Below are 27,227 nucleotides of genomic sequence, written 5' to 3' on the forward strand. Positions count from 1 at the left end.
AAATCAGATACATGTGATTTGGTGTGGCTGTTCATTAACTTTCCTCACATTGTTTTGGTTCAGCTTCAGTAGAAGCAGTATTTAATGTTACACCACTAAAATTCACTGAATATAAAATATAAATCTCTTGTCTACATGAATGTTTCCATACATCTCTCTGTAAATCAGTGTCAACAAGTTTTTTGTTTCCTTCTAGATTTGGTAACCCTAGTAACAGATGCTGCTGCTGCTGTTACCATCTTTACTCTTGCTACTGTATAAATTTCCATAGGAATTTTATTTCACATTAGTGGTTACAGCTACAGGTCTGAAAATAAGAACGATTTCAGCATTTCTTGTGTGGTTTAGGTAACTTAACTTGTTCTTTAAGGCTGTGCCAATTCAGGATATAGTTGTCAAGTTTTTTATGTCCATTAATGCAAGCTTGTTAAAGCCTGCACAAAGGCAAGCAAAACTTGGTATTGATTTAATGCTTGCTGTGCCACAAGCTTTGTGGGAAAACATGGGCAAAACCTTTAGTTTCCATATCAGTGGGAACTAAGTGCCTACATACCAATATGCTTGTATTTCTGGTAGAGAAAATAGTATGTCCAGAGTACTTTTTTTTACACAACTCCGATATGCCCAGGGCTATATCGTGTGCCTTTATTGAGCTTTCTGTGTGCCTGAGGATCACCTCGTTGTGCTGGCAAGGCAGAGCTGCCAGGCAGCCAGTGGTCTAAAGTGAGGGTGGGTACTGCTGAGTGCACATTTCAGCTACAGTGAAAGGCTTGGCCTTATGTGTAAGTGCTTTTCTGAATCACACATGGGGTTTAATATTTTTGGCCTTCCAATTGCCCTCATCTCATCTTCCTTTGCGAGAGCATTCTGAAGACAGACGTGGTGGAGACTGCATTGCGTTCAGGTTGGAGACAGATGTGTAGGTACAGTGTTAAAAGAGTTGTCTTAAGGTAAGGACACAAATATATATAGAAGGATGACCCTGGAGTTTACTTTATTTTCCAACTTGCAGAGTGCAAGAGCATAAATACAGAAAACACATAAAAATGTAAGTATCTGTGGATCAAGGACCAGGTTAGCACAGAGATTTAGGAAGGCCTCCTGTCTCATGTCCCAGCTGTCATCCTATGACTGACAGCTGGTGCCAAGAGAGGAGAGTGGAGTATGTGATTGCTTCCCAAATCAGCCTCTCAGGCTCTGTAGATGGCCATCAGTGTCAGTGCTGGCTTATTTGATGGGTAGTCTTAGCTATACTTTCCCTTTCTGTGGATTTTTGAGGTTATAATTTTATCCCAGGTGGATTTTTAGGCTCTGCCACTTTGTACTGTTCTGGATACCCCAGCTGAATTCAGGAAGGGAGGAAGCAAGTAGTCCCTGAAGTTAGTTTTGAACCTCCTACTTGCTAATTTCATTTAACCTGGAGACTGGGTTGACATGCCAGGAGACTCAGTAGTTGAGTTGAGGCTTTTCTGCTCCAGTGGGGTGGTAGGAAAGGATGATGGGTGCAAACCTTTAAAGAGAGTTTAAAAAGCAGCTAGACTAAAATCTCCTTGAAGTGGAATGAAACTGCAGGCCTTCTGTGCCCTCCCACTGCTAGTGCCTTCCTAATGAATAGGTTTAAGGCAGCTGCTCAGACCTGTCTTACTTTAATCTTTTAGTTTATTTCCTGTGATTTTAATAGGAATTTGGAGTTTGTGTTCTGTACCTCCTAGAATTACAGAAAGCTACAGAGAAGATGCTATATCATCTGTTAAGCAGTTATCCTGCCATTTTTTTCCTGACAGGATTAAAAATTGTTTGGAAGAAACTACCATAAATTTAAAATATCCTGAGGATACATATTCAATGGGTTGAGCCTCCCAGCAAGACATTAAAATATAGCACCATTAATCAGAACTGAACTATATTTTTTCTTGTTGCTTTTCTTTTGCACTTTTAAAACATTGCTTTTGGGTTCACAGAAACTTTAGATGGACTAAAAAAAAAAAAGGAGTTGCCCAATGATGCCTTTGCAGCAAAATCATTGCACTGAGTACCTGACTGTACATATTGCACCTGATATGTCAAGGCTATGGAAGAAAGTGTGAATATTGCATAGATCTACCTGACTTGCTTAGATGGAGTCTCAGAAAAACACTATGCAATATATATGATGTTAACTATTTTGGTAGCATTGCTGAACTGGAAAAGGCTGAAGGTGGGTCTCTCTGAAAACATAAAATTTGAGACATGAGTGTGCTAACTACAGAATTCAGAATATGACACTTTTCCATGTAAAGGCATTCCAAATTCTGTAAAAGCAAGCAGAAACTAAAACAGCTCTTAGCTAAAATCTTAGAGCCAGTTGAAGGAGAATAATTTAATTATTGTGATTCTCCTTCTTGGCAGAGAATATTTGGGAGACAGAATTTATGAAGCTGGATAGAAATTGAGTTTATTTTTGCTCTTGATTTTTGTTTTTGTTAAAAACAGTGGTGATCTTGGACTTAATAAGTGATTACCACATGAATGTTGTACACTTTATTCCCTTCTGTGTCCATATTTTGGGCTAAATCCTTATGAGATACAAGGCAAATTGGATGAAGCATATAATTTAAGGCTATTTCTCTTGAGGATGACTCCACTTGTGCATTCTGATAACTCATGGAAAAACATGTGAAAGACTACAAAACTAGCTTTCTCACTTGGAGGTAACTGTTTGGCACCTTGTTCCTCAAGGCCCCAGAAAATGGGCAAAGGATTTCTCCTGAATCCATTTTGTGAGGCTGATGGACAGTGAACTTGCTTGTGGTACAAAATGACCAGGTATTTAATGGAGAACCGAAAGAAGGAACCTCAAATGAAAAAGCTTTGCAATCCTAGAACTGTGGGTGAGCTGTTTGCTTGCTGATTTAAGCCTTCAAAAGGGAGATGTGATGGGGAGAAGGGAAAATCTGCTTTGTTTTCCTGTACAACAGGAAAACAGGGAGGAGTGGCTGAGAAAAACGTGTTGAGAGAGTTTGGAAATGAAGAAAGTGAATTTGATTAGACTAAGGAGAATAAAGCTTTTCCACAGATCCTCTGGATGCATGTGAATATGTGAGGTAGATTGTTTCTTGCCAGAGATTTGTATAAAATTGTAAAAACAGAGCAGGTTTTGGGGTTTTTTCTTGCCTTTTTTTTTAATATTCTTTGTTTTTTTTCTGTAGCAAGATATAACTAGATTGCAAACTTTGGCAGGACTCTTAACATCTGAATGCTTCTTGAAACTCTGACAGTGTTTTTGTAAAAATGATTCTGGAACTAGACTAAATGAGGGATTATTTTCTATAGTCCTCCTCCTGTTAATTAGATGAAACAGCAAATTTTATATTTGTCCAGAAGGAGGTCAAAACAAAAAAGAAATTGATATTGGAGGAGCCAAACAAGGATAAATAATGAGCCAATTTCCCAAACTGGCATTGACCTATGAAGAGTTTGGAAAAAGTATTCTTAAAAGCTTCTTTTATTATTATAACCTCTTGAACAGAATAAGCCTGTCCAAACAGCTATAAACACTTTCCAATATAGAAGTTTATGACCTAGTTTTTGACTTAAGCACAGTATCACAATGTTTGGAAAGAAGTGAAGATGCTGCTGGTGGCAGTTCCTCTAGCTCATTGCACTAAAAACTTGATGCATTACTCTTCACAAACACTTCTTAATTGGAGTCAAGTAGAGTGAATTTGAAACATTGTTTGCTTTTTTTTTTTTTTTTTTGTTTTTTATTTTTTTTTTTTTTTTGCCATGTGTGTAGACAGTTAAATGTCTGAGGTGACATGCAGAATTTTCATGGATGAAATTTTTAGCACAGCACTGTTTAGAAAAATGATCTCTCTAAGATTATCTCAACAGGAATTCCACAATTATAGGATGCCTTTCTAGAGTCTGTGTTTGGAACAGTGAAGGGAAAAATAAAGGTGCATTTATTCTGTACACAATTATAAATCTGTTTTGGAGATTTTGATTAGGCTTCATTCCATTCATGGCCCTCCTGTGAGGAGCAGGGCAAGCACATGATGGGAATGTGCTCATCAGAACAGGCCACAGTTCAATTACCTACTCTGGTGAGCGGCTGGCAGAGACAGCACTTCTATGCTGGGGGGAAGCAATGCAGAAGTAAACTAGATCTGCTGTTACAAGTTTTGGTTTGTTTGCTTTTTGCTGCTTTTCCTGTGACTCACTGAACTGAAAGTGAGGGAGCTGTGCTGATCTCCATCAGCTGCAGCTGTGGCCAATACCAATCATCTCTTCTTTGTGCTTTTCCAAGGAGGTTGGGAGTGATCTTGAAAGCACAGATCGTTCATGTCAAGAGGAGTTTCTGAATGCTGCTGAAATACATTAAATAATACTTGGTTAGCATGGAAAGAGCTATAGTTAAAATTCTTGTTTCAATTATAATTCCTTTATAGTTTCAGTTGCTTATAACTTCCTGAACTGCTCATGTCTCAAACTGAAATTTTCCAGACTTGATCTTGGCCTGACAGTGACCTTTCTTCTCTTTTATGGCTTGGACATTTCATCTGTAATGAGAAGAAAGTAGCAGCAAAATACATTGTAGCTATTACATTAAAACTCTGAACAACTCAGGCAGTGCAGCTGTTAAAAAAAATGGTGAAAATCATCAAAAGTGCTTTTTGAATCTTATGAGAATCAGTGAGAGTGGGCACTTAGATATCAACTTCAGGTCTTGAACTTTCTTTTCTCTCCATCATGCACAGTCGTTACACTCTGTCTCAGTTATAACATACAGTTATTTTGCCTATTTGGTGATCAGCTGAATGAAGAAGTAGTCCTTGGTGAAAGAGCAGATGTGTTTTTCACTGTTTGCCATTACCCTAGTGAGACAGTGCTTTGGAAATTCAGGCAAGTGCTGTGGAATGGGAGCCCTTTGGGGCATTCCTCCTATCCCACAGTTAAGTTTGAAAATGCTCAAGTTTTCAGAAACTCCTCTGGCAATAAAACTCTTTATTTAACACAAATCTTAAATAAACTTTTTGATCAGGTCTACTCAAGCTGTGAAGCTATCAGAGTTTAAATCAGAACCCAAATCTCTTAGGGGATGAAATTTAAACCTTGGATGGAAATGGTAGAAATAAATTGTCTAGAGTTTCCTTTGAATGCTAATATCTTGTCTATTTATTAACTTATGTAAAAGCTACTGGTTATGGCGGTGATGTTGCTAAACAGCAAATAATGGGGTTTGATTTCTTGACTCGTAATAGGTGTTTAAAAAAAAAAGTGATGTGCTTGCCTGTTGGCTTGAACACAGGCTCTCTTTACCTTAAAGACTGTTTTTTGCCAAGGACAACTGTGAATATGTCTAAAAAGAAATATAAGAAACTTTTCATTTCTAGAATTGGCTACTCATAGTCTCTTGTGTTCCATGGGAAATATCACTTCATATGAACTCATGAATTATCTCTGTGTTGCTAAATGGTTGTGTATTTCCAGTGATGCAGACAAGTGCCTCACTCTTAAAAGCTGCAGGGCAGCAGCAGCGAGAGTGTAAGAACTGAACTGCCAGTAGAGCTGGCGGAGGTTCCCTGTGCTCTCCTGCCCTCTAACTTATATTTTAAGTGAATTCCCTAACTCTGAACCTCCTGTGTCATATCATCTGAACCTCCTGTCTGATCTCTGACCTTGTAGAAGACTGTAGAAACTTTGTTCACATCTTATTATAAACTTACATTGGTCACCTGCAAGCTCATCCTTTGCAGGAGCTCAGGAGTGCTGTTCAAGCACTGTTTCAGCAGCACTAGGTAAAAGTAAGGTAAAAATGAAGTGTAAAGCTGCTAGGTAAAAGTAAGGTGCCCATGGCATAAGCTCAACTTTTCAAGTTGCCAGAGAATACTTAGTCCTTGTTGAAGAATAGTACTGTATGTTGTTTTTTAAGATTTAAAAATCTCAGGATGTAGGGTTTGGTCAAAAAGTACAAAAGTTCTATCATAACCACTTTCACCTTCAACAATTAATCAAAATGTATCTTCTGCACCACAGTGTGAAGCAACTGTCTTGAAGTTGATCTGTTATAAAAAGAAGAGTCTAATACCAGAACTGGTCTGTATCTCTAATTTATGTCTTCAGAATAGGAGGAATTGTTTTATTTAAATCAGCCACCAGATTTTTGGTCCAACCTACTGTTCTTTTGATGACCACCTTGGATTCTAGATTCTTTCAGGCATCCTAACATGTAGCAAATTATTAAAGTGGAATTGCTTGGGAGAAGTACAGTAGTAAATTTCAGATTCAGCAATTAAAAACAGCCTTGTCCTTGAAGCTGCCTTTGACAGTCCTAATGAGGAAGAATAATGAATCCTTTGGTATTGGCAGCAGGTAGTGAGAACCACTGCAGACATTGTGGGTACATGACAGTCAATGTGCGAGAAGCTTTAGGTGAAATGAGATAATAAAACTTCCTTGAAAATGACAAATTTCCGTTTCTGTGGCGAGGATTTCCTTGTCATTTCAGGCTCATTAAAGCTGCTGGTTTAGGTCTCCTCTCTTCTGTTGCGGCGGGTGTCTGACAGCCGGTGATCTCTCTGACCCGGCAAGCAGCGGAGCAGCCGGAGATGGGCCTGAGCAGCACCCCAACAGAGGGATCTGCGGGGTGCACAGGGAAACCCTCTGCTCTCGGGAGCCTGACCACGGTGTGGTCGTGTGGCACAGCAACAAGGAAGGGATGGGTACAACTGAAGTGCCAAAATGAACGATATTTATTAAATAAATAAAAGGGCACAAACAAGGGTGCAGAACTGAGCTGATGGATGTCATCAGTTGTGGCTTATTTATTCTTCTTCTTTTTTCTTTCTGTTGGTTGTCTGTGGTGTGGCTGTGTGGCAAATCTCCATCCTGCCCCCTCAGGATTCACTCCCACACTCTTCTGTGTTGTCTTCGGGTTTATACTTTCACTTCCTTTCTTAAATGACAAATGTTTAGAGAACAAGCATATATTTCTACCATAGATGTTAAAATGAAAACTCAGTAATTGGCAAATACAAAAATTTGTTGTTTTGATATTTTTGGCCCTTTTCTGTCTAAATGCCGCACTTAGATTCTTTCAGGTGTGCAGCTGGTTCTTTAGCCAGCTGTGGGATATTTAGAGGGGATTTCTAATAGGAGCATGGAACTAATTTCATCATGTTGACTTTCTGTTCAGTGGTCTCTGTATTGCTTTTTCCCTTGTAATCTACACTTTAATTATAGGTATGAGTATTCAGCCAGTTAGAATGGGCTCTGGTGTTTGAAACTTTAGTAACAAAAGTCTCTCTGTCTTGGGGTATTTAAAAACTGACCTTTAACCTGTTAAATCAAATTAAATGGGGAGTGATAGCCTTAACTCCCTTTTTTTTTTTCTTTCAACTAATTTATTATTAAATAATCTATGGTGATGAGTACTTTTGAAAAAATCAGTTTAACTCTTGAAATGCCGATCTGGAAATCACTTTTGTTTGTCACTTCCCCAGCTCTCATAAGCCTTCTCTTATATTTGGGCTCTATAAGTTAATGAAAGACACACCAGACACATAACCCAGTATATGCAGTATAGGCAGAAAAAGCTCTCTGAGAAAGCTGAAACAACTCCCACGCAGTAAATTCATGACTTGCTCAGCACTGCTGCTGTTCTGCTGAAGGAGGGATCAGAATAGTGGTTTTCTTTTTTTTGTGCCTGGATAATTGTGTGAATGTGCCCCATGTGCCTGACCTCCCTCCCCCACCTTCCCAGGGCCTGCAAAAGTAACCATAATCCTTACGCCTCCTGCTTCCTCACCAGAAAAACACATCAGCTCTTCGTTTGGAAAACATCCTGCTTTGCAGATGTGCTGTGTTCCAGGGAGGATGGCCCTCTCTCAGGCTCTGAGCTCCTTAGATCAGCCCTCTTGGACTTGTTAATTCTGGTTACACTGCTGCTCTGCAAACAGTCAGGGCGGTCTCTTTTCTTATTTCAGGGACCACTGCAGGAGGGCTGTGTTGCACATCATATAGCTTTGTTTTTGGTCTTTGGGTGCATGTGCTCACTCACAGGTTTAATTTGCAGTCAACTGAAAATCCAGCTTGAAAGTTTAAACTTGTTTTAGAATGTTTACAATTAGCACAGAGTGGGACAAGTTAAGATGAGGTGGAAATCCTCATATTTTACAAGGAATGAAAGAGTGTAGTGCTTATTGCTCTGCTGGAGGAGAGACAAGGGTATGTACCCTTACGTATCATGGTAGGGAGTGGGCTGAATGGGGAAGCTGAGCCTCTGTGATGTGTCCCAGCACTGAACAGTGCTGCATTTGCCTGAGAAAATGCTGTGTCTCTGTAAAAAGTAAGAATGTGTCTGTGACTGTATACTGGGAAAGGCAGCACGGGGCTGTCCGGTCAGGAAATCGTCAGGCAGAGTCACCAGAGAGGTGGCAGACCTAAGGAAACTGGCAGTCTGGAAAGGAAGACGTAGGAATTCAGGCACAGTCAGAGGAATATTGCCTGTTTGGCAGTCTGGCATTGCTGCTGTCTGATGGACGTGGTGCGTGCTCGGTTCAGGCAGGCACCAATCCTTTCTTTACTTGCCCAGGACAGAAACACCGGTGTGAGAATTCCTTGTGCGATCAAATCCCTCTGCTTAGACCACCCTTGGGCAGGCAGACTGGAATCTATGTTGGTGGCAGCTCAGAGTCTCTGCCATCTGTAGGTTCATATATGCTGGAGATTAGTCCTGTTTCAAGCTGTCTCTTTCATGGCCATACCCTTCATCTGATCCCAAACATTAAGAGATTAGGTTTCTTGAAATATCAGCAATTGTCAGCCCCCCTGGCTAAAGCAAACCACTTAGCCCACAGATGTGGGAAGGCTTGAATAGGTTTTCAGCATGAAAGAAATGTTGAGCTCCCAAGATGTATAATTTATACAGAGGAATAGTTTTTCACCTGCAGTGTTGGTAAATGGTGGGTTTTCTTTTGTACTTTGGTCAAGGGCGTGCACTGATAAGCTGGGCAAAAGAAATGCAGTGAAGACAGGTGTTTCTTCTATGGAATGAATGCAATAAAAATAGGAATATGCATCACAGATGGAAAGTGCTGAGTATTCAGAGCTTTCCAAATGCACACTAGTTTAAATCTTTTATCTTATTTTCTTTTGGGACTGTATTGCAAGTTTTGAGCCTTCCATGTTTCAAAACAGAGCCTTTATAATAAGGAAAAGTTGAGTATTTGCTACCCTAAGATCTATTAAAAATTGACAAATGGCAGGCAAAACAGAGTGGTTTCGATTCACATGCTATATTTCCTGAGGAAAAGTCTGAAAATAAGCAAAAAATGAGGTTTTGATGCTTTGGCAGTCTAGAATTTTGTGAAGCTTTGGAAAATGTGTACAAAACATAGCATGCAAGCTGTTGCTTTTTCAAAGGGGGCCACTGCCCAGCTCCACTGCCTTGTAATGGTAAACACTGAATTTCAGTGCAGGTAAACACTGCCACCATAAAGAAAAAGGCCATGCTCCAGTTCCTGCATCTGAAACTTATTCCAGGACTGGGGTGCATGGGTCCTTCCTGCAATGCAGGTCTCCTGGCACAGGGCTGGGTACTCCTTTGGTTTTATGCTCCAGGCCAGGATCTAGACCTAGGTGTGCCTGAATCTCCACAGCAGGGGTGCAGGGATATTCATGGTAAAGCTTAGTGTGGGTCAAACGTGAGTGTGACTTGTTCATTAGGAAAATGTCTGATAATTTCAGACTTGCTTTGAGTAACTTTTCATATTTTAGTTCACTCTTATTTCCCTGTTAAGACATTGTTACTGAAAGATCCTCCTAACATGGAATAAAATGTTGTCTTTTTTGTAGTGCACACTGTTCATAAGGAGCACTGTAATTTTGAAACATCCACTCAGAGAACAGTGATGCATTCTTCTGTTTGGTCATGGAATCACAGAATAGTTTGGTTTTAGAAGGGACATGTAAAAATACCATTTAGTCCAGCTTGCCTGCCATGGGCAGCATCATCTTCCACTGGATCAGATTGCAGAAAACCCCATACAATCTGAATCTGGACACTTTCATAGGACAAAAACTAGGTCCTTTGCATATTCTTCACATTAAGGAAATAATTTACATTATCACATATAGTTGTTTTGAATTTTACTGAAATGAAGAGAATATTAATTATGTAAATATTGGTAGAATGGACACGAACATTTTACATCTATAGCTTGTCTTATTTTTACCAGTCAACACACAAAGGCATATTTCCTCTTAGATAAAGAAAATCTTGGCCAAGTTCTACTTTTTAAAATCCACAGAGGAGTAAAAAGTCTCTGTGATGTCTCTGTGATGAGTTAAAGTTTTTGCTTATACAACTGAGTGGTGAGTCTGACTCATAACTTCCTAAAAAGTATACATTTCATCCTTATTTAAAAATCTCAAACTTTCAAATCCACTTTATTTTCTTTAATCTGCAAATGCTTCCACATAGTTCACTTCCAGACAGCTGTGATTGCCTTCTCCTGCTTGCAGCTGTTCCCGTTTTCTTGAAGTGTAGACTTATCGAAGCATTTGGTGTTGACATTGTCGGTTTAATTCAGGGGAAACTTGCTCACTAATCTGTCAGTGTTAACCATAGACAACGTGTAAGTACACACATACCTATAGTATGTGATACACACATTTAGGAGTGACTTCATCATGTGGTTTGGTCTACAAAGGCAAGGAGGAGAACAACGCTGTTTTTGCAGGAAGATCTCACCAAATTATCTAAAACTCCAATTCCACTAACAGCTTGTAGCTGGCTGCCTGGGAAGGTAACTCAGCAGTTAAGCCAAGCAAAACAAGGAATGGATTGCAGTAGTTTATGGGCTTTTTGGACTAGAAATTCCTCCTGTTTAACTTTGCAAGTGGACTGAAACCTTGAACTTGCACTAGAAGGGGTGATCTCCAAAACTTGTCTGATACAGATTCTTGAACTTAAGAACTAGCTTTTATTAAGACCCTGAAATCCAACCTGTACATTGGGAGGCTGGGATTCCCTGGAGATGCTGGTACAGGGCTATGCTGTAGGAATTGGGTTCTTGGCTGGAATGCCTTTTGTGTGCTTGCATAGGAGGGATGGGGATGCAAGGAAGCTTAACTCCAAACGAATCAGTCATTGAGAAGAGAATGTTTGTGGAAGTTGGCTTTAACATAGGTGCCATTGCAGGAGAAGTGCAGTGGTGTTTCAGCCTAAGGTGGAGCACGATGCTGAGTAGCTGGTCTTATATCTGTAAGGTTGCTCTGGGTGTGCTGCGCTGCTGCAGCCAGGGTCAGCTGTGGGTCATGCTGGGGTGTGTCTGTGTACAGAAGGTCTGTAGCAGTGTGCAGCAGAAGCATCTGTGAGCTTTGCCATCATCACATAATAATTGGAAATACCACTGGGCTTAAAAAACCCACATGCTTTCTCATAGCATTGGCTGTTCAAGTGTGTGATGGATATTTCTAACTGCAACAGGAAAGCATACACAGCAATTAAAACACAGAGCAGAAAAAAATTAGTCAAATTTGGCACAAATGCCTGAGAAAGTGCCTATTTCAGCTATAGATATAAATGAAGCACCAGCCAAAATTACTTTCAAAGGCTTGAATTACATCTGTTTTAATTTAGCGTGTAAAATGCAGGGTATTATTTTTTAATATAAATTTAATTCATGATTAATCTGCAGATTGCAATATCCTTCCAGTAGAAATGATTTACTTGGATGGTGATAACTGAAAACTTCCTTTTTGAGATGTTTGGTTAGCCTGTCACAGGGCCTGCTGTCCAGAGCCACATGTTCTCTGTGTATGGGCAGCTGCTGCTAGGGGATCATTTAACAAAAAGCTCAACACTCTTTTGGTTTTAATGTGACTGCTTTATTATACAATAAGCTGTTCATAGTGCAGATATGTAAAATCAGGCATCAAAATATAAGATCATGTCCATGTTTTTTTTTCTAAAGTGCAAACTGTAGGCATGTAGAATGGTACTTAAACTCATTACTTATAAGTGAGAAAAGTTGCATGCTTGAGATAATCAAAGTTTTTTCACTAATTGTCCTGTTCCAAATGAGAAAAGGATCTTGTGTGTTTGTGAATAGTTAGTTCACATGTTCTGTACTGTTCAGTGGCTGTAGGTGTCATGTGCCAGTAAAGAGTGAGTTCAAAATGCTTTTGGTAAGAGACTGCAGGTCTGCAGGACTGCAGGAAAGGGAGAGACTGCCAGGCATGCAAACCTGGCTGCTTACAGAAAGGATTTTAAGAGTGACATTAAAAAAATTGGAGCTGCCATGTAAATGAGCAGCTTCAAACCATCTAGATCCAAAGGATTTGGGGAGATTATCTCCATGAATTTCAAACACAACTGGCCATTATACTGAACGAATTGTGAAAAAAAGAACGAGTTGAGCAAGAGAAGCAGGAAGAAAAGCTAATCTTTGTCCTCCCTATCAAACAGGCAGAGAGAGGACAACCAAACATCAAACTCAGTGAGCCTCAGTTTTTAGTCTACATGTAAATGCATACACCAATTTTTTTCTAATACCTAACCTAAACCTCTCCCGACACAACTCCAGGCCATTCCCTTGGATCCTGTCACTGATCACCACAGAGAAGAGATCGTCTGCCTCTCATGAAGTTGCAGACTATGATGAGATCTCCCCTCAGCCTCCTCTCCTCCACGCTGAACAGACCAAGTGCCCTCAGCCCCTCGTCCTATGGCTTCCCCTCAAGACCCTTCATCATCCTCATGGCTCTCCTTTGGACACTGTCTAACAGTTTAATGTCTTTTTTATGTTGTGGCACCCCAAACTGCCCCCAGCACTTGAGGTGAGGCTGCCCCAGAGCAGAGCAGGACAATCCCCTCCCTTGCCCAGCTGGTCGTGCTGTGCCTGATGTCCCCAGAACACAGCCCTGGCCCTCCTGGCTGCCAGGGCACTGCTGGCTCAGATTCAACCTACCCCCAGGGCCCTCTCTGTGGTGCTGCTTTTCAGCATCTCATAAGAATCCATCACTTTGTCTTGTTGAAGTTCACCCAGAGGGTGGTTGGCCACTGGAACAGGCTCATCAGGGAAATGGTCACAGCACCAAGCCTGACAGAGTTAAAGAAGTGTTTGGGCAACACTCTTGGCACCTGGTGTGTCTCTTGGGATGGTGCTGTGCAGGGCCGGGAGTTGGACTTGATGATCACATTAAAGATTCGTAAAGTTCTGCAATGGCCTGCCCAGGGAGGTGGTGGAGTCACCGTCCCTGGATGTATTTAAAAAATGACTGGATGTGGCACTCAGTGCCATGGTTTAGTTGAGGTGTTAGGGCATGGGTTGGACTCGATTTTTAAGGTCTCTTCCAACTTAGTCATTCTGTGAATTCTTGAATCCTTATGGGTCCCTTCCAGCTCAGCATATTCTGTGATTCTGTGCATATATGAATGAGAGAAACATGAAAGAGAACCTGTTTGTCTGGGTAACAGAATCATGGGTCTTAAATAGTTTAATTACATAAATGTGGAAATTGGGCCAGAAAAACTGGGAAGCCTTATTTGGTCAAAATTATCACATTGATAGGAAGAAGAGATTGAAGTTTATGAATTCTAACATGATTTTGGGGGAGTAATATATAATATTTTCTTGTGAAATCGTAATTAAAATATAAATTTGTTTGAATTGTTTTTGAAAGTTTTTACACTAGAATTGAAAACTGGCAAAAAAAAATCCTCTCAAACCCAGAAACAGATGGCAGGACAATATACAAGGTTAGGAAATGATATCGTAGGCAGTGCTCATCATATTTTAATATAGTTTAATGCAGAGATCTAGCATGCAGATAAGTGGTGACAATCTCTGACCTCTCTTCTAATGAAGATTGTATTTTCTCCTGCACACAAGAATAATCAGTTCTTCCCAAACAATTTATCTTGCTGTAAGTGGGATCTGAGGGTGTATGGTTTTTGCAGGGAATTGAGTTCTGTCAGAGGAGTGGCTGCACCACTGGTTTCAGGATGGTCTCTCTCAGGAGAGATTGGTCCATTTTTTGTGTGGGCATGTTAAAAGTATTACATTTTATATGCCTTATGCCTTCTGAAAAACTTTTGCTCGGTCAGTGACATGGTACTGGAAATCTTTTTTTTAAGAACCCTTCTCCACAAATAACAGGCTCAAGAAAGCTGAGTTTCTCATTTAATTACTTCATACAATTGCCATGCTAAGTGTTTAAGAATGTAAGAAAATCTCCCAAAATACCAAGAGACTTCTGATAAAGTCCTGAGTGTGTGGCAGTGCTGTCCTCCAATGCATCTTTTATCCCATTATATACTTGTTAGAATAGGAGCAAAGTGACAAATATTAATTTTTTGACTTCCACCTCAGGCTTTTCGTAGCTGTAGGTAGCACCAGCATGATAAGAGACATTGCTCTGCTGTGTCTTTAAAACTATCAGTCAAACTGTAGTTGTGTTACCACTAGATACTGTCTTCCACAGTTGCAAAAACTTTTTTTACTCATCTTTACCTGCATTTAAGCTTCTTTCTTGTGGTTCACAATACCAATAGGAGAGTGTTCTGTAAAAGGAAGCAGATTCATAGGGTTTGATGGTGGGACAATCTGTTGCAATATTGAAGCATTTACTATTAAATACAACTCAAAGATCCTCAGGCTCAAAGGTTTCATGGCATTGTTTTGCTTTTACCTTGCTTTACCTATTGTTACGTTATCACCTGCTGTACACACAGCACACCACCCCCAAGATTTTTGAGCAAAAGCAAGTAACTTCACAATGATTATCAGTTGTGTCCTATACTTATGTTGAATGTTCTGTGTGTTTACTTAGGAATCACAATCTTTTATCATAGCAATGGTATTATGGAAGAGTGTGCAAAATAGTTGCCAAGCACCCAAGAACTGCTGAGGAAATCTTGCCTGAATTTTTCATTTCTCAATTATCAGTATATTCTGTTAGTGAGAAAGAAGTTGCTGCTGCTACCTAAACAGAGAATAGATTGATGATGTTAATGATCTCTTAGAGCATAGACCATAAACAGAAAGAAATCTGAAATAGAAATCTTCTGACTGCATAATCCAAGAAATAACCAATGTCTAGTTACAATTATTGCTGAGGTTCCTATTTTAGGGCTCTTGTGGCTGTGGTGGTATGTTGTTATTTTGCCTCAGTTCATTATTTTAGAGATGCTTATCTGCAGCTCTGCAGAAGTGGAAGGCTGCTTTATGTATGCCAATACTGCTTCATTGTCCATTGCTCTTGCTTGAATTCAGTCTTTGAATTTAAATATTTCCTTTGTGTTTAAAAGCACCAAAAGCAAAGGTGACAGGGTCAATCTCCAGTGTCAGGTGACTGTTGCTAGAGGAGGTAAGACTGATGATTGCAGGATGTGAAAGAGCTTCTTTCTCACAAAACTTGCTTACTAGAAATAACCTGCATGGAAATATTTAAAAGATGTGGCACTCAAGGACATGGTTTAGGGGTGGACTTGGCAGGCCCTGGCTAAAGATTGGACTCTATGGTTTTAAATTCGTATCATTTAAACCTAAATGATTGATTTTGAACTTCTGTATCCAAATATATTTAAAATTGCAGGAAGATGCTCATGGTGTGTAGCAGTGTACACTGGTGGTAGTTTGTAAATTCTGCTGTCCTGCATTCATCTTGTTGGATAGATAATTAGTTAAGATCATGGTTGGCATAATTGCTGTTACCTTCTGCATGCTGTTATCATTACAGTAAGCTCTGCCTTCACTGCATGTGTCATGTCAGGTCAGGATCCGAGCAGTGCTAAACTCAGGTGACAAAAATGGTAAAATTCTGATGTGGTTTACCCTTTCCTTCCCCTGGGGAGAATTTCTTTTCAGCTGGAAAATACCCCTGTGAAACTCCTTCATTTCATTTGCTCTCAGCTCAGTGCAGTAAACCCAGAGTGGTGTTTTTAAGCTGAGAGCAGCATTCTGCTGAGGCTAAGCCAGCCTCCTGCTGGGTCGGGTGGGCAGCTGCCAGGAGCAAGGATGGGCAGTGCCAAGGGAATAACCATGGCTGTCTCCTGCATTGGTACTGCCTGGGTTCAGTTGTGGCTGTCTCCAGCAGTTCATCACAGGAATCCAATATTCTGAAACTTATTAGCTGCCCTGAGAGAAGAGAACGCAAACAAATTGCAGCTGCACAGCGTGTTTGGAAAACCATGGAAGTGCCAACACTTCAGGACTATAATATTTTTTTTTTTTTGTTCCATTTAAATTTTTTTCCCAGAACATCTTAAAAATATTGATTTAGGGGTGAGCAAACAGGTTTCACTGAAATAAGAAGTAATCTATGCTTTTCAAACTTTTTGAGCTAACTATGAGATTTATGCTTTTGGGGTTTGTTGTCTTTGAATAGCTGGATATGGGAATTGAAATATTATTTCTCATTCTTTCTGAAACACTTCAACATTTTTGTTTTAATTCTTATTTCTCAATAGTCTGGAGCTTGATAGTTTGTTCCAATTTTCTGGTGTAGTCAGAAGTGGTTCGGATCATTCTCCTGGTTTTAACTACTTAATAAAGTCTTGTGAACTACAGATTTCCTTATCTGGCTTTAGAATAGGTTATTTTTGGTCAGAGAACACAATTCAGGAATAGATCATAAACACAAGTCATCCCATTGGTACCAGCATTTCCTACTTTGTTTAAGTTAGTGCTTTTTATTAGCATGGGCTAAGTGTTAGAAAGCAATTTACTTGTTAAATTTACAGGAGAATATGAAACTTTTTTTTTTTTTTGCTTCTTATAGAAAAGAGAGTGAAGAGAGTGTATGTTACAGTAATTTGATAGGTTAAATCACTAACCTGAAGTAGAATAAAGTACTGTTTTGTTAAAAAGTTAATGTTTAAGGAATGGAAAGAAGGGAAGCTGGATTTATCTTTCCCTTATATTATTCATTAGGTCAGTTTTGGTTTTTTCTTATGTTTTGGGAATTTTTTTCCTTCTCTCTCAGTATATATGAAACCTGTTAAAGTAGTGGGGTGAAGCATAATTTTTATAAAATTATCATTTCTGTCTGCAAAGTTATATTCTGGCTTTGTTCCATTTATGTTTTCTCATCTGTTGAGTCTGCTGAGCACAGACAAATACAGGCGAGACACAGAGCCTTTACTTGCAGCAGCTCTGTCAGTGCAGGTCGCTTGCTTATTCTGTATTTATCTTTTCGTTTCTCTTAGAGCTCATTAATCTGTCAGCATGACACAATCCTTCCAATGAGATTGTGCCAAATGTTACAGTAGCACACCAGCAGAAACCTGCACGCCATTTTTTTCCCCCCAGTGATTAAATAAGATCATTTTCCTGTCATGTAGTAGGCCCAGCACACTCGAGATTCACCAGTGTTTTGGTTTTTTAAGAGGAAATAGCGCAGCCATTCCACAGCATTGACTGAAATATTAATTCAGGCTTTACATATGGCCTGACCCTCTACCCTGCAGCCCTTTGCTCTTAAGCAGAAGGGTAATAGTGGTGAGAGCACGGGATAAGCCTGACTGGGAGGGAGAGCTCAGCACACAGGACTCCAGTGGTATTTAAGACTGAGCTTCAGAGCTGCTCAGGAATTACTGCTGCTTATGACTGTTTGGCCTGGCGGACTGTCAGAGCTATTAGCTTCAGAATAACATGTCCTTAAATAAAATGCAGTGGCTAGGGAGGAGGAGAGGGAAGGGGCTCTTTTCCATTTCTTAAAATAATGCTGCCTTATCTTAACCTATGGAAAGAGAAAAGGCTTCTTCTTGAAGTACCTTCCATACTTTGGGCAGTGAATAAAAATAGCTGTGAATGTGGAGCATCGAGAGGAACCTTGGGACCCACTTTTGGCCTCTTGAAGTTTTGAAAGCTGCAGAAAGAGCTTGCTTTGTGCTGGCCTTTGCATCCATGTCCTAGGTCTGGATTTTTCCAGATCATACTCTTTGTTTATTTCCTTTCCTAATTCCATTGTTCTTTTGTTCATATACTGTTTATTAGCAACAACAACAACAAAAAAAATCCCTCTTCCTGTGCTGCATAAAATACTATGCTTACCTGTAAGCATCTGGAGCTTCAGTTTCATATGCTGTATTTTTTGTGAGCATATGTTCCGAAATGACTCCTGCAGAGTGTTTTGATTATTTGTGAATCTCTCCATCTTGCTTTGAAAGCACCCTAGCATCATTTATATGGCCATTTTGGATGCCAGTGACATTTATTAACATAGAATCTGAAATACAAGTAATATTTTCTTGCAATTGAGACAGGTAGATCAAAAAAGTCCTTTATTAATGTCAGTATTTACCTAAAAAAAAAGCAGCTGTTTGACTTCAGCTGAAAGTGCAAGATGTCTTGGTCACCTCTTTCCTGGTATTGACAGAATTTTTGGAGTTCTACCAGAGAAATGGAGTACAAATTGAATGTATGAAGGAAGATACAGAAAAAACCTCAACCAACCACCCAAAAAAATCCTCAAAAAAACAAACCAGCCCAGCAAATCCAAAGTAAGCTTTTATGAGTCTGATTATTTGCTCTATGCTGCCTGTCCTCTTCCTTTTGCCTAAGCAACGATTTTGTTAGGTTTATGTTAAAAATACTTTTCCCCCTTCTCTTTTCTATTTCTGTGGTTCTGTCTGCTTGCTCTGTTGTCTCCCAGGAGTGCTCTTGTTCTCTTGTGCACTTTTTGTTGTCATTTCATTAACATGGATTTTCTTTTCCACTTCCTGTTCAGAATTACAATTAGTAGCTGTTTTAAAATCCCTTTTTCTTTTCTTGTTTCTCCTCACCTGCTAGTTCTTAACACTCTTCAAGCTGTATATTCGTTCTTTCTGTCCTCTACTCATACTCCTTGGTTAGGTTTTCCTCTTCACTGTACTTTTCCAAAATAGTCAACCTGCTGAAAAATCCAAACTGCAAACAACACCCAAACCTGGGGCACGTCCTACTGATCAGGTACTTCAGGTTCTTGAGAAAGTGGGCTGTGCATATATAACGTCTTTGACTTCAAACCTGAGTGACTACAATTACAGAAGTCTTTTTCTATCGGACTTCTGAATGCACAAAATCTTAAGCCCCTAGGAATAGTTTAACTGCAAAGAATCAATATATTAGAATGGTGTTACCTGTGCTGTTAGCTATAGCTGTTACTGTGTCAGCATTTCCATTATAAATTTTGGCTTTCAAGGGTTTATAACTTTGCTATTAAAATTCATTGCTGACTGAAACTTGGCATACAAGGACTAAGCCTGGAGCAAACTTCCCCTCCCCCCCTCGAAAGTAACTTTCAGTTGAAAGGAATGTGATAAAAACCATTAGTCTAATGATTAGTTAGGCAACACTATTGATATAAAAAAATAAGTAATTTACTTATGTTTCAGCCTTCATTGTGGACAGATACATCAGATATTTTGGAATAGGAGATGGAATGAATTAATAAAAAAGAAATTAAGAAAACAAAGAACCTCCTTGATAAAGCTGTAATAGTATCTCTTGGAATGCATTTCAGTAGCTATTTTGCAGATCTATGGCTACAAAATAAAAATTTTATATGTTAAGCCAACTGAATGTGCATCATCATATGCCTTAAGAAAAATGAAGGAAGATTGTTATAGAAATCAGGAGACTGAATAGATCAGGGTGCAGTATGCTGAATGCTTCAAACCTGCTTCAGCTGGATGAAGAAAGACGGAGTGTCCCTGGTGGAGCTGCAGCAAGGGGATCTCTGCTTTCCCTGAAGAGGTGTTTTCAGCTGGTGACCTGCACCAGACAGGCTGCCTTGCTCATCTGTCATTGCCGGGGAGATGCCTCATTTCTGGGCAGATGAAGTTGAGACAAGCAGGATCCTGTTCTTAATGAGGTAATTTAGGTCAACCAGCAACTACCTGATGCGGGGCAAATTTCTTGCGTGGAATTGCCTGTGGGCAAGTATCTATCCTCACAGCCTGATGCCAGAACTCCTGGTATTATTTGGCACTTTTTCTTGTCTTCGCAAAGGAGCCTTAGAGGGAAGATGATCCTTTCCTCCTCCTAAAAGGAGATAGCAGGATTCATCCTGCTGCTATGTTTGGGAGTTGAACATGCAGCTGTTCTTGAATAAACTTCTATCTGTGGGGCTTTTCTTGCATATCTTGCCAACTCTGATGCCAATTTTGAAGTGAAAAATGCAAACAGCAATAGTGTTGGGAAGGAGAAAGATTTAGGGGAAAAGAAGTATTTACTGACGAAAGCAAGTGCTTTGATTATAGTAATTTGCCTTTAAAGATGTACCACATAATGCTCCTCTTGGAAGTTTAGAGTCAAATATTTGACACCCAACCAATTTAAAGTTGTTTGCATATAGAAAGTGATTTCAATGGGTATAGGGAGGAAAACTGACCAGCAGAATTGCCAGTTTTCTCTTCAACACTGAATTCTAGTAACTATCATGCAACAGGAAATTTGTATTTTGAGTCTGAAGATGACTGGCTTATGAGAATGAACTGTGTCAGAAGTGATTTTGTCAATGGTTTGTCACTTGACCTTTTGGTAGCTTTTGTTTTCTGGTGGAAGGGAGTTTATAGGATGAAAATTTAGTGCTTGCTCTATGAGAAGCCAGCTGTGGGAATGCCAGTCACACAAATCCAGCAGGGCCAGCCACCGAGTCACTTATTCCAGCCCTGCCAGGCTGAAGGCAGGGTGAGTGGGATGGCTGGTGAGTCACCCGGGCGGCTGGGGAGGGATGGGGAGGTTCATTACATCTGTTCTTGTCTGTCTGAGCCCAGAGGGAACTGCTGCAGGCTTCCCTCCTCTGGAGCATCTGCCCACACAACACTGCTGGTTTTTGGGTGCCTTGTGTGGCTGCTGTAGCCACATGGAGGAGTGTGTGTGTGCCACTGCTCTGTGGCAGGGCAGTGCCCAGGCACACGTCTGCTGCTGAGCTTGTGGCATGGTGGAGAGGTTTTGGTGGCTGGCACGACTCCAGAGGGACTTGCCAACACTTGTTCAGTATCTGTCCTTCAGGGACAAGTTATGAATAAGCATATGAATAAATTGCTTATTTTTTCCCCTGTCTCTGAATGCTGATACTGTAACACATACCCTCAGATTGGCCTAGCTAATATTAGAAAATTATATGGGAAATGGATGAGATTTACTAATGCTTTTTGAAATTATCTGAGACATATTTTTGTAAGAATGGAAACTGCCTTCCTACTATTCATATTGTTTTCTGTTTTAGAGTGGGTGTCTATGATATAACCCAGGCATCACCCTTCTTTCTCCTCCAACACAGCAAGTGTTTGAAGAGCAGCATTGGTCTCTTTGGGGTATGTGTGCATGTGAGAGCAGGAGAAAGCAGGTCTGCCAGCAAAATCTTGTTTTATCACGTGATTTAAATCAGAGGCATTTTCAATAAGAGTTTATAGGAGCTGGTTCAAATCATTATAAATAAAAGAACTGAGATTCTGTTCTGGTAGTGTAACTTAAAATAATAATGACCACGATTCTTTATTCTTTCCAGTGTCAGAGCAACTGTGCAGCCGCATGGCCAGGCTTCCTGTCTCTTCTGAAGACTTGTTCAGGAAATGGCAAAATGTACAAAAAGGGTCTTTGTCATTGAAAAAGTTTGTTATTGTGCAGTTGAAGTACAGCTGTTGCATATTTCCTTACTTAAATTTGGACCCTTCCTGAAGTTTCAGTCCTCTAATTATTCTGCCCAGGTCACTGGTCTATAGTGCCTATATTTAGCATATTGCAAAAATTTTCTGGTCATCCGAAGCATGAAAAGCCCTTCTGTGAAACCCTGCTCCATACGGGTTTACTGTTGAATTAAATAATATGAAATGTGAATACTGGAGGGTTTTACAGAGAAGTTTGAATGCATAAGCCACATTGCTGTTTTAATATTTTGCAGATTTTGCAGGTTATGAGAACTATAGCACATGTACTCTCTTTCTCAAAAATCCTGAAACAAATAAACCAATCAAAAAAAAAAACCAAAACCAAACTCTCCTTCAAAAAAAAAAGAAAAAAAGAAAAAAAAATAAAAAAAGAAAAAACCCACCAAACCAAAAGAAAAATTCCCCCCCCCCGCCCCCCCCCCAGAAGTCAGGGGAACCATGCCCAGTTTATCAGTGGTTGCCCTTAACAAAAGGCTGTAATGAGCCAGGAGTCTTGACCTTCAGCTACTGTAGTTTATTTCATCATTAGAAAATAGTAGTCCAAGTGTTCTAGACTAAATTTACTTAATTTAGTTACTTAATTCACTAATGTATTTGTGATTTGTGAATGCTTCAAGAGTTCTGGAAGAAAAGAAGTAAGATGGATGGATATAGGAGTGTGGCCTTTTGGTGGAAGTTGTTCTGATCAGTAAGGCAGGGAAGGGTAAATATGTTTGTCTTTTTCCTTGTTTTAAGGTCATACCTTTCTGTTCCCCTCTAAGAGTTATAAGTACAATGTTCTTGCTATTCACTTTTCAGATAGCAGTGTTTGCAGATGACTTTATAAGGAAGCTTTGAACTCAGACATAATGACAGATTCTATGTGAAGGACATTGTGAGATTTTATGTATCAACATTTATAAGGCAGTATAAAATATGAAGTATTATGAAACATTGAGGTAAAAGGGATTGGCCTTTAAATTGTTTTTAGCTGTAAGTACATACTAAACACAGTTTTGATCACTGAAAATATGTTTTTCCTTTAAAAAAACACAGAAGCTGTATAGTTATTGGGCTATTGTTAAGTAAAGCAGCTTTTGCATTTTCATGGTTAGGTTTTAGAATTTTGGGTATTTTGGAGAACAAGAACCATTTTGGATATTTTGGAGAACAAGAATAGAGAAGTGCTGTGGGTGCAGTGAAAACAGTATCTCTGCATAACGTTCTCCAGCGGATATTATAAATCATCTTGACTGTTCAGGTTTAGCTCCCCTTCTGCTTGGTAACTCATCTTCACAGAGATGAGCTGGTGACTTCTGAGAAAATACTGACTTCTGTATCCTTTGGCAGCAGAGGGTTGGAAAGCAGGCTTTTTTTTGTATTTTCATGTGCCGTTAGAAACTAATTTCCTTTTTGCAGCAAATTTCCATGTTAACTAAAATCTCCCTCATGGGGTTTAGGCTGTAACTCTAGGCCCTACCACCTGATATGCATTTTTCTTTTTTCCTACCTTTACTTTTTTCTAAAAAGCATCTCAATATATTCTGTAATACTGTGTATGGTGCTGAGTGGCTCTCTGAGCTGTGGACACAGATACAGCTCCTGTACCTTTATCCATGAACCATTCCCACAAAGGATATAAAGAGAAAGCCTAGTAGAAGACTGGAATTTCCCTTCCTGCAGCAATAAAGCTATCTTGATGGGCTGTAATGTGGGCTCCTGGACTAAGAGAGAATGTCCTGGAGGAAAGAAGGCAATTACATCTTTGGCACTAATATATATATCTTAATCATAACATGATGCAGTTCAGTTGTATTTGGTTATAATGCAGAGCTATTTACATGTAATGAATATATGTATTATCATAGCCAGGGAATAGGCATAGCTGAACAAAAAGTACTTAAGTGGCAGAGCCAGCTCACTAGGCTTTTGCTTTGAGCAATATAGTACAAGTAAAATGAGCTGGGTTTGATTAAGTGGCACAAGAATAAAGTACTGGCCAATAAAAACTGTGTTTTTTTGCATTATGTGTTCTGCCTTTTAAGTCAGCTCATTAGCTTTATATTTATATGGCACCCTCTGCTCCTTTGAGCTATGTTAATTATAAGGTGATGCATAACATAATCAGAATGCTTATATATGGATTTTGCATGAATGGAGAAACAGTATGTTTTGAAGTACCTGTATGAGATACATTTGAAGTTAGCCTTGACCTTTTCTTTTTTCCTTTGTAAATTTGCTAAATCTGTTGGTGAAAATGGGACACCAGTCTGAGAGGTGCCAGTTCACCTCAAAGCCAGTGTCCTGAACTCAGGCTCATGTTTGCCTCCAGATACAGCTGCTTCCTCAGAAACCCTTCTCTTGTGGTGAAGGTTTGAAAACTGAAAAAGGAGTCTATTGTTGGGCTTGTGTGTATGCCCAGAGTGTGCGTGCCGAGGCACATACCTTCACACACACGCGCCTCCAGGTGGTCAGTTCATGGGCATGTTTGTGTGAGAGTGGCTGGCTTTGGTTTTGCTTGGCACCAAGAGAAGCTTCACAAATTATTCTTTTGTAAGGAACACCACTTCCAGTCAGTGAAGGAAAACCCTTGTGTCACCCCTGCTATGTGGTGGTTTTGCCATACCAGCAATCTGCCAAGGTTGCAGCCTTCAGCAGCAGCCAGCCTGGGAGCACAGAGACTCTGGCAATTACAGATGTGCAGGTTGTTGCCCTTTGCTGTGTCACCCAGGCCCAGGTGCTGGTCTGGGAGCCGGTGTGTGTGGAGCTGTAGCCTGGAGTAGTCTGCCTGAACTGCTCTTGTGCACCTGCCAGAGAGCGTGCGCTGTGTCAGTGAGATGCACTTCTGGCCTTACAAAAGCTTTTCCCCTTCAAAAAAACAACAAAAAACATCAGAGGAGGCAGTGATGTTGGAGGAAGAGGAATAGTACTTCAGTTGTTCAGACAGTTTAAAATGCCTTAGTTGGAAATAACAATTGCATTTGTTTTTTAAGTGACAATAAAAGCCTTGACCTAATGTTTGACCCTACCTGCTTTTTTCTCATGTGTTGCCATCTCTCAGCCAAGGAAGAGCTGAGCTGAAGCTGTGGGCTGCCTACAGGTTTTCAGGAAGTGATGACATGTGACTCCAGCTGCTCTCCCCTGCTTTCCACGTATTGTTTCTGGATTTGTCGGGGAACACACTGAGATGAGAGACTGCTATTTTTTAATTTCTTTTATTTCCTTTTATTTTTTTTGGTCAGGTTTGATGCTGGATGGAAACAAATGCTTTATTTAGAACATGATGGGGAAGAAAAACACAGCTTAGGGTTAACACCCTCCTAGTGTTTATCCATAAATATGGAATAGTGCAAGAACACCAGATACATATGGAGCACTGTGATTGGCTACTACTGATGTCATTCTGATGCCAGTCAGAAGTGATCAGTATGTCACTCAGCAGATGAACAGATCAGCTTTCCTTATTTGTGTGTATAAATTCCATTTCAGAGTGGCACATTTTTATGGCATTATTGCACTTTTTGAATTTTGGAGGACATGTAGGCCTTTTCTTGAGCCTGTCAGTATTTTGTTTCAGCATACACAAATGTGCACCTGTGCTCTCCCTCTTTGTTTTTTTCTCTTAACACTAGTGTATAAGCAGTTGACTTTCCTCTGAATTATTTGCTGATAAAATAGGTGAGAGAAGTGTTTATGCCTCACACACTATGATTGCAAGCTTAGAGAAGAAGAGTGTGTATTTGGGAGGATGGATAAATGCAGATGAGTAGATTAAAAGGTAGCTTTGTGGAAATGTTCAGGTTTCTGTCCACCGTTCTTTTTGAATCTAGGTCAGTGTATGAGTACTACAGTGTTTTCCTACTGAGTGCTGAATTGTAAGATTATGAATGCATTTCAAGGTTATTTTATTAAGCACGCCAGTATTCCATGACATGCAGGTCAATTCAGTCAATATTTCTAACACTTTTGAGTGGAAATAGAAATTCTAAGAAGTGACAGTCTCCTCTTAACAAAGGATGTAAAGAGAACAAAAAAAAAGAAAAATTAAAAACATCTTGAATGTTAGGATTAATTGGATCTTCTCACATTCTATGCCTCTCACTGTAATCGAGCAATAATGTTTTTTTTTCTGAAAGTTTGGAAATGCTCTTTTCAAACAAAGCCTTCAGGTAGAATTAATTTGATTTTATAAGTAGAAATATATTGGAAATAGGTTATTGCAATACTTACTTTTTTACCATTTAAAAAAAAAAAAATCTCCATTTCTGTAATTTCTCTCTCTCAACTGACCAGAAATAAGTCTTCAACTGAGGCTGTAGCTCCTTGTGTAGTTGCAGGAGTTGTATTCCTAAGGGACTAAAAAAATCATGGCAAACTCAACTCACATGACTGCTCAGGAACATTTTGAATGCTTTTATGTTACATATTCTTTTTAGGACTAGCAAAATTTGAACCAAGCAGCCTGATGGATGCCTTAGAAAATTTCTTAGTTAAATTTCTTAGTTAAAAACTTCTGAATTTCAAATGGCCAGTTACCACAAACTTGCTGATTCAAAAGGAGGTGAAAAAGTAATTACAAACTGCATGAGGGATGTCTCTGAGTTACAGTCAGGCTGTAGCTCCAGGGTGAGCTGCAACCAACAGTGATCCGAACATACATACAAGAATTTCACGCACAGATTTTTGCAGGTGGTGCCTTGGACAAGTTTAGCAACCTAAATCAATATTATTGCTTATTCTTTCCAGCTGGGAAGGCACTGCTCTGCTCTTCCTTCTGCTGCTTTTTCTTCTTCCTCCTCCTCCTCCTCCTCCTCCTGCTGCTGCTCCTGCTGCTGCTGTTTGATCTGATGAAAGCTGTTTCAGCCTGAGCTGGCAGGACTATCACTCACTATCTGGATATTAATCCCACACAGGTGCAGTTTGAGGCACTCCAGAGGGCCTCAAGGTCACGCTGGCTGCAAAGCCACGCTCTTATGGATGGCTGGGGTGGGTGGCATGAGAGTCATTAACATTTCACATCTGGAGGGTCCCTGCTCTTCTCTGCCATTTCTTCCTTCTCCTCTCTCCCTCCTCCCCTTCATAGTCTGTCACAAGGCTTTCCTACAGCACTGCAGCAGCTCTGGGTAGCTGCAGAGGTGAACGTTGCTTTGCCAGCAAGCAGTTAAGTGAAGGTTGTTTATAGTTTTTATGTAAAAATGTAGGCAGCTGAAAGGAAACTATAGACAAGTAGACATCTCTTCTTTCATTGATGTTGGCGGTCTAATCTTTAAGCCAGTTCTTTTATTTGCTCCCTCTCTCTACTGGGTGATATAAGCCTATTAAAAAAAAAAAAAAGAGAGAGAGAGAAGAAAAAAAGGCAGGATGTTGCCACTGGCTGTATCTCAGCTCCAAACAGAGCCATTCCTCTTCTGAAAGGTTGAATTTGCCAGATTCTCCCACCTCATTCCAGTTCTAGTGATCTATTCTTTCCCAATCCTTGTGTTAAAAGCTGCATATATTTTTTTCCTAGGAGAGATCCTCTCTATGATGGTGCTGTTATGGTTCTGTGAGCAGTCTCAGCTGCCATGTCTCCTTTACATACCCCTCCCCTGAGAAACACTGG

At 39.9% G+C, this 27,227-nt stretch overlaps 1 protein-coding gene across 45 annotated transcripts in view; it reads left to right on the forward strand.

The window, feature by feature from the left end:
- LOC110483451 (uncharacterized) overlaps positions 1-27,227 on the forward strand; it is a 425,837-nt gene that overhangs the window by 82,276 nt on the left and 316,334 nt on the right. Inside the window, exon 1 of one of the 45 annotated variants that reach the window (XR_014953370.1) lies at positions 2-19,845. The exons of the other annotated variants lie outside the window; for them this stretch is intronic. The gene's annotated coding sequence lies outside the window, so the exon portion shown is untranslated. Of the gene's footprint in view, position 1; positions 19,846-27,227 lie in introns of those variants that run through there. 45 annotated transcript variants of the gene reach the window in all.

The sequence above is a fragment of the Lonchura striata genome, chromosome 2 (genome assembly GCF_050655825.1).
Source record: "Lonchura striata isolate lonStrDom1 chromosome 2, ASM5065582v1, whole genome shotgun sequence".
In the NCBI taxonomy this organism is placed as follows: Eukaryota; Metazoa; Chordata; class Aves; order Passeriformes; family Estrildidae; genus Lonchura; species Lonchura striata.